The 8,098-nt window shown below is 54.7% G+C and overlaps 1 protein-coding gene across 3 annotated transcripts in view; it reads right to left on the bottom strand.

The window, feature by feature from the left end:
- Positions 1 to 8,098, bottom strand: part of FGF18 (fibroblast growth factor 18) — a 74,531-nt gene that overhangs the window by 55,486 nt on the left and 10,947 nt on the right. The window contains exon 1 of one of the 3 annotated variants that reach the window (XM_015615602.3): positions 3,419 to 4,639. The exons of the other annotated variants lie outside the window; for them this stretch is intronic. The gene's annotated coding sequence lies outside the window, so the exon portion shown is untranslated. Of the gene's footprint in view, positions 1 to 3,418; positions 4,640 to 8,098 lie in introns of those variants that run through there. 3 annotated transcript variants of the gene reach the window in all.

The following is an 8,098-nucleotide window of genomic DNA, read 5'->3' as shown; positions in this document are numbered from 1 at the left end:
CCTGCAGCAGAGCTGCTGCTTTCCCATCGATTGCTGGGGCTGCTTTCCACTCTGATCTCAGCTGGCCGGGCTGTCCCCAGTCACGGCGGGGTCACAGAGCTGTGCTGCACACATCATCATTTTGGGTACAGATAATCAATACAGATAATCAGAAGTATTGATTACAGATAATCAATACTGCAGCGCTGCTGCCTCGCACCCGGGACTGCAGCACTAGAACCGGCCCGAGAGAACAACGGGACCAAACAGCTTCCCCTGAGAGCTGGAGAGTTTGGCTGGAGATGGAGCACACGCTGCACTCTGTCTGTTCCCACATTCCTACAAGCCAGGTGAGTCCCACCTATGGCTGGAATTCAGCTTGGGAAAGGAAACAGCTTTCTCTGATCAGGATTGGGCCCAACGCCCCGGTGGGAGCAGCGCTGCAGCCGTGCCAGGAGATTACCTGGGAAGGAAGAGACCCTGGTCTCTGTGCTCACAGCACTGCCAGCTTTCTAAAGCACCCCTCTGCTCAGATGGACAAAAAGCATCAGAGAAGCAGCAAAATGCCTTTCTATCGAAAACGCCCTTCACACCACTTTCTGATTTATATTCCCAGGGCTTCCTGTGCCAGCAGCCATGCCCACAGACACCCAGCACACACTCTACACACAGCCACTGACTAGGCTCACCACCATTCCCTGCATTTTTCTGTTAATTCTGGATTTCTGTGCAAGAGCAGCTCGGAGTATTCCAAAAGTTACAAAATCTTTTTAACAAGCTGTCCTTTAAAATGATGCCAAAGGGTATTCTAGCAGGAAAAATGGGATTTGAAACACGTAGCAGGAAAAAAAGGAATTGGGAGCACTAAGGAGTGCTGGGAATACCTTGTAATAAGAGCAATACATTCTTAATTGCTGCATCCTGACATTTGGATCCACGCAATATGCATTTCTCTGGGGCCTCCACCAAGATTTATCATCCACCCATTTGGATTTGAAAAGATGAGCAGAGGAATTGCAGGGCACACTGGGCCCCTTGCCAGCCTGCTTCCCCTCAGTGCCAGCCCTCAGATTTCCAGGTCCAGTCCCACAGCCTGGCCAGCACAGGGACTCTGGCTCTGCCTGGGGCAAGTGCCAGCACCCCCAGCCTGCCCCCTCTTCCATCTCCACGTGGGTGAGCCTGGGATGGACTCTGCCCCATCTCCTGTCATCACCAGCCACACAGCAGTGAGCAGGACATGCTGGGCCATTCCCCACTGCTCACTTCCTATCACAGAATCATTTAGGTTGGAAAAATCCTCTAAGATCACTAATCCACCTGTTAACCTGGCACTGCCGGGCCCACGGCTAAACCACATGCCTGAGTGCCACATCCAGGCATCTTCTGAACGCTTCCAGGGATGGTGGCTCCACTCTTCCAGTGCTTAACAATAATTTTGTTGAACAAACTTTTCCTAATATCCCATGTAAACCTTCCCTGGCACAACCTGAGGCCTTTTACCCCAGTGCCGCAGCCTCAGGTGTTCCCCTCTGCTCCCCCCGGCAGCAGCAGCAGGAGCCCCGAGCAGGAGAACCCCAGAGGCTGCTCTGCCCCCTGAGCTCCAGAGGCTAAAGGCGTTCTGGCCCTCCTGGCTTCGACAGAACCAAGGCAGAAACGCCATGGAAAAGCCAGGAAATGCCATGAAACCAAGGCAGTAATGCCATGAAAAAGCAATCCCAGCAAGCAGGGTGTGAGCAGAGGCTGCGAAGAGGAGGATGCGCTGTCACTGCCGCGCAGGTCTGTGAAATGCAGCTGTTTGCGTGGGCACAGCAGGCAGGGGCTGACAGGGGAACGGGGAACGGCCCCACATGGAAGCACCGGGGGCACAGAGCCACACAGAGCCGCAGCCCAGCCCCTGCAGGGGGAAGATTGGCACGTCGGCTCCCACCCACCGCAGCCCCTGGGGCTGTGAGGAGGTAGCACAAAGGGAAACACACAGACCATGACAGGCTAAGCCTCCTCCTTCCTCTCTGTTCCCCTTTCTTTCTCTTCATGCTAAGGCGAGGCTACTGAATGGCAATAGGGAAATACTTTGGCAGAGCCAGACAGTCTTTTATATCTGGGGTTTTTTTTCCCTTACTTTCCTTCCAGCTGCTTTGCCGGATGCCTAATCCTCCACGGACATCTGGAGAGGTACCAGGACACAGAGGCGACATGCCAGGTAGGCAGCACATTGCACAGCTCTGCATAATTTCTGCTTGTACCTGCTGTTATGGCACAGCAGGTGATCAAAACACAAAAACCCAGGGAAGGAAAGAATAACAATCGTGTCTGGACCTGCAAGGCCACAAACACCCAGGTGGAAGCCCCCGGTCTCAGCATCTGAGCACAGGAAGGCCATGCCCAGCAGCAGAGATCTCCCAGGCAGGAGGGCATTTAGGTGCCTCCCTGGGCCCAGGGCTCCCCACTCCCCCAGCACAAGGCACCCCAGGATTCCCAGGGCCAGAGCACCTCCCAGACCCCAGGCAGGGATCTTGGCAGCAGGCATCCCCATCTCTGTCCAGGCACCAATAGCAGCCATTCCTCTTTTCCCTTCCTAAATCACTTTCCATGAACACATTTTTCACCTGCACTTATTGTAATAAAGTATCCAAATCAGTGGAAAAGCAAAGCAAAAGCAGCTCTGCAAGGGAGGAGAGGAGAGAGCAAAACAGAGTCCTAAGGAAAGGAAGAGATACATAAAAACACCCCTAAAGATCTGGGGAGTAGCTTTATAGATCCAAAATAATGATTTTCAGTCCCAGGGGAGTCTCTCTCTTGAGCTCACCTCCCACGGCAGAGGGAGATATCCCCTGGCCCGGCTGAGCAGCTCGGTGCTATCAGCTTACAGCAAAATCAAATACTCAGCGTGGCTGCCCGAGCCCCTCAGTGCTGCTCATCCTCCCCAAGCCTCCTGCCAGGCTCAGCAGGCAGTCCCACACCAGCTGCATCCCACATCCCAGCCACACCCGCAGACCTCAATCCTTTGCCCCTTCTGCTTTTCTTTCCCACCTTGCTGCTCTATAAGCACAACTAATTCTGAGTTTGAGCAGGAATTCCTCCTGTGAATCCCAGCACACTCCAAACCCAGCACGTCTCAGAACCCCACACTGCTCCGAGCCCTGCACCCCTCGCCTCCACCCAGCTTTGCACTTGTCAGGCGCAATAAGGAAAGCAAAACCAAAATACAACCACCATGCTGCATCCAATTAAAATCTGAATCTCATGGTTCAGGCACTCTCCTCAAAAATGTCATTGTCCATCTCTGCTCCTCTGAAGCACCTCACACATCTCTGGAGCTTTGGAAAAGCAAACTGCACTCACACAGGGTGCAGAGCAAAGCCCCCAAGCAGCTCTCCTCTGCTGCCCCTTGCCACAGCACACCCAGAAAACCAAGCCCCCAAACGCTGCAGCAGCTCACCTTTGTGTCAGCCTTGCTGGGGTAAGAATCTGGAAACAGCTTTGCAAATCCTCCTGCTAAATGTCTTTGAGGGCATTTTTCTTTGTGGCAGAGAATCTGTCTCAGCCTCCGAAGGGCTGGGGACCTCCAGTGAGAAGCCGAGGCAGAGAGTGCCCAGGGCAGGCAGCCCAGAGCGGGGCACAGCAGCACATCCCCATCCGTGTAGGAGCAAGAGCCACACCTACACTCACCCAGCTAAGCCGAGCCTCCCTGGCCCACGGGAGAGACCCAGCACACATCGGCCCGAGCACCAGCCCACCCTCACTCGGCTCCCCTGCTCCAGCCCAGGCAGCTGCTCCAGCGAGTCTCCTCTTCCTCCACAAGCCCGAGCTCCCCAAAGTTCAGGAGGCAGAAGCAGGATACACAGGGCAGATTCAGGACACAGCACTTCATAGTCTGGTGCAATGAGTCAGCAGTAGGGAATAAAAATCCCTCGTGGCAAGCCACATGCTTGTTTCCTGGAGAGCAAGGGCATTTGAAACTGGAACAAACGATTTCATGTGCAGCAGGACCCTGCCCCTGCAGGCTGCAGGCCAGCAGAGCCAGAGCCACACCACCAGGAGCTGCATCCACCACCGTGAGTCCAGCACAGCATGGAGCCAGAGCCAGGGACCATCCCATCAACTCCAGCCCACAATGCCATGCACTTCCACTTTGCTGAACTCCTCTGTTCATTAGCTCAGGCTTTGCTGACGCAGTTTCTCTGGTCTTCTCACTGCCTAGTCCCTGTAACCAAGGCAGGTGCAGTCTGAAAAATCAACAAAGAGCTGCCCAGCCTTCCACAGACCACATTTGCCATGTTCTGTCCTTCTCAGCGTGGCTTCTCACCCCTCGTGGAGCAGGGGGCAGGCGCTGGTGCGGGGATGCTGCGCTGAGGACGTGGTGTTCCAATCCAGGCTGAGCAGAGGGGGCAGGCACAGGATCACCCAGCCTGGGGGCTCTGGACCCCACCAAGTCTTGGCCTGCAGGGTTTGACCACGAGGAGGAAGCAGCCCTGCCCCATCCCACAGCGCTCCAGAAGCAACGTGGGGATGCTCAAAGCTCCATCCCTGGCAGCACACACCACCTTGGCGCTGCCTTGAGACGCACATTGTGCCCCCCAAGGAGGCAAAGGCAGCTGGGTGCCCATCTGCACGGAGGGCAGACATGAGGATAACCTTGTTGGTGACACAGAGTCCAGCACTCTGCCTTTGCTGCTGTCACCGGGAGGGCGAGGGCAGGGCAGGCAGGGAGATGTGGCTCTACAGCTGCTGCACACCCGCAGAAAGAGGGGCCAGGCAAGGTGAGCTGGGCAGGCTGTGACCGGGACCTCCTTCTGCTTCTCCACAGTGAATCCCTAGAGCCATTTGGTGGCACTCACACCCGTCCTGCTTGTCCCAGGGAGGATGGCTATGGAGCAGAGGGGAGGGAGCTGCTCAGCAGGCTCACGCCTCTGACATGTGCTGCGTGTGGCTTCGCCAGACCGCAGGATCTGGCTCACTGAACGTGTGGAAGCAACACTTCTCCGTGTCTCGCTTTACAAAGCCCCAAACAATAACTGTCTGTCGCTGCACAGGAGCTTAGGAGAAACATAAGTTGCTGTTGGCATGGCGCACAGCAGCCTTCCTCTTACACAACACCAGCAGATGTGAAAATAGCCCAGTGCTGCCTCGTGCGTTCCTCTGACCTCCTGTTTGCTTCTGGATCAGATTCCAAAGCTGGATCTTAACCTACAAGAGCCATAAAAGCAAAGGATTTGGCCCTATCAGGGACCTCTCCATAATCTAAGACAGATGCAGTCCATGTAGGAGAACACGGCGAGGTTTATCAGGCAGGGAAGAGGCTGAGGCAGGACCACCCTCTGCTCTGCAGCACAGCCAGGGCAGCCCACGCTGGTATCTCCTGTGCTCTGCCTGCCCAGGCACTTGAGGTGGCTCAGGGACAGAAGAGCTGGAAGCTCTTGCAAACCAGGGCAGGGCTCAGAACCTCAGATCCTACTGCTGAACTTACACTGAAGCTGCCTCCAGCCTCCACCTGCTCTGGCAGAGGAGGCCATCTGAGGTCCCATGTCCCCAGACTTGTTATCCTCAGGATCACTGGTGCTGCCAGAGTCAGCACAGCACAGCACAATCCCCTCCAAGCCTGCAAGGTGCTTCTGGGGTTTCTCACCTGCTTGAAGAGCAGAGATTGACTCCAAAGCCAAACCCAAAAGCACTCTGGGCCATACAGAAAGAAAAAGCACACGGAAGAGAAATTGAAGGTAGGGGAATAAACTGAAGAATGCTAAAGGCATGTGATAGAGGGAGAGCTGAGTAACCATCAGCGAAAGGGCATCCCTAAGAACAACCTGCATAAATAAATTAATGTCTCCAGGGTGTGTGAGGGTATCCAGTGTCCCTGCTTTGGAACTGCAGCAACCCCAGCAGCTTCCTAAGAGGCAAGAGAAGAAAACAGGACAGAGGCATTGTTGTCACAGGGGAAGGGACTGGTGAATGACCTGTCCTCCAGGCAGCCCTGTGAGGTCCAGGGCTGCTCCCAGGGCTGTGCTGCACCCACACTCCAGCAGTGCTCCCCTCTGTACAGCATGTGTTAGTCCCCGTGCTCCTCGGTGGAAATGTCACACGATGGCAAAGCCCTGGAGCAGTCTGACTCATCCAGGGGTCTGAATCCTGCTCCTGGAAACTCATGACCCTCCAACCTGTCTGTGGCCAGGGCTGGGAACACCTCCCTGTGCTGCCACAACCTGCCCACGGCAGATGCTGCACCTGCCCCATCACCCACTGGCGGCTGCAGGGTGGCCTTGGGGTCTGTGAAAAAGCTTTTGGCCAGAGCTGAGCCCCCAGCAGAGAACTGCAGCAGCTCACACATCATTACACCACAGCCCTCGCACAGCAGGGGTCACCAGGACACACAGAGCACACCCAAACCAGGCTGCTGTGTCCCAGAATCCCCCCAGCCCCACACTCGCTGGAGGGATTGCTCTCTCTGCACTCAGAGCCACGGGCACCGGGCAGCAGCAGAGCAGAGTAATTCTAAAACCAGCACATGGGACAAGCTGCAGATCACGGCTTGAACGCAGAGCAAAAGGCAGCCTTAGAATATAATCCACTTCAGGAGCTCTTAAATCTCCCCAATACAACACAGAGCCCTTTAAGCAAAACTAAACAACTTCCTTTAGACTAAATAAATATTAAACCTAAGTGATGCATTAATTTACTCCAGTTCACCAAAGGCTAACTTCTACCCAAACTGATCATTATTAAAGAAATCCTATAATCCCTCACTCCCATTCAGGCTCAAAACATGTAATCCCATGAATAAATCCAGAAAAAAAGTGTAACAAAATGGGCAATAAAAACTTACAGCATTCACATCTTTTCATCTACCATTAATACTGTAAACACTCACTCGAAGGCCCTCGAGTATGACTAATCTAATGTTTTGGCTCCCCACAGCAATCGCCAAAGGAGCTCCGCTCTGTGTGTGACACCCAGCGAGCTCCGCCGCCCCTTCAGCCGCAGCCAGGACACCTCCACAGAGCCCAGCGTGGCCATCCCACCTCACAGCCCCCAAAATGCTGCAAAATCAGCACGAAAGGGAGCAAGTATGGTTTTAATAGCACCAGAGCACAGAGCTTTCTTCTTTTTTTCTTTTTTTTTTTCTTTCTTTTTTTTTTTATTATTTTATTGCTTTGGAAGCCTGCAAGCTCCAACTGTATAAATGCCAATAACTTTGTTTTAAGGCTGCTGAAGTAAGAGATCAGATTTTAGCAAGTGCTTTCCAGGCAGCCAGCCAAACTTTTTCTGATTCACTAAAAGCACCGAAGGGAGGGGGAGAGGAAGGGGGCTGGAGGGCTGATTAACTTCAGTTACCGCACAAGCGCAAAAAACCCTCTCCCCGCAGCAAAGGGTTCCGGCGCTGCGAGCGCTGCGCAGCCTGTGATTCCTCGGGCTGAAAAAAACCGCTCCGAAAAGCAGAGCAAACACCTTCCAACCGCAGGGTAATTTACAGCTGCGGATCCTCTCCTGCTGGGGAGGCTGCTCCACCAGGGGAGGCTCTGCTGGTGTCGGGTTCGAGCTGCAGTTTTTGGAGGGGATGAGGAGAAAAATGTGATGGGGATTTTTTGGATGGGTGGGAGAGCAGGAGATGGGGCTGGTTCGGGTTTCAGCTTGGGCAGAGGGCTGGAGCCCTCTCCAAGGCTGTGCCCGTCCAGGACCATCCCGTGTTCCGCTGGGGATCCGGAGAGGGTGAGCAGGTGCAATCCCGGCCAAAGCACAACTCAGGGCCAAGGGTGGCACAAGTGTCCCCGGGCCCCGGCGGGAGCGTGGCTGGAGCCAGCGGAGAAGCGGCACCTGCTCTGCCCGGCCCCGCAGGTGGGTCTGCTCCAGCTGAAAGCCCTGTGGTCCCCGTGGCCACGGGGACAGCTGCCATCCCCACCCTGCGGGCACCGGGGCTGCAGAGCCCCGCTCAGGGTGTTGCTCATTCCTGCCGAGGCAGGATCAAAGGCTGGAGCGGACTTGGACGGCGTTCTACTGAATAATGGGAAAGGAGCACGCAGCCTCTTTCTCTTGGCTAGGAAAACCTGTGTTTTTCAAAGCATCAGTTTTTGGGAGTGAGTTCCCGAAGAGGGGAAGAGGAAAAAAAAAAAATAGAAAAAGAGGC

This window comes from Parus major, unplaced genomic scaffold, assembly GCF_001522545.3.
Source record: "Parus major isolate Abel unplaced genomic scaffold, Parus_major1.1 Scaffold189, whole genome shotgun sequence".
Taxonomy (NCBI): Eukaryota; Metazoa; Chordata; class Aves; order Passeriformes; family Paridae; genus Parus; species Parus major.
The sequence above is the reverse complement of the archived record's forward strand: the minus strand, read 5'-3'. Positions and strand labels throughout refer to the sequence as shown.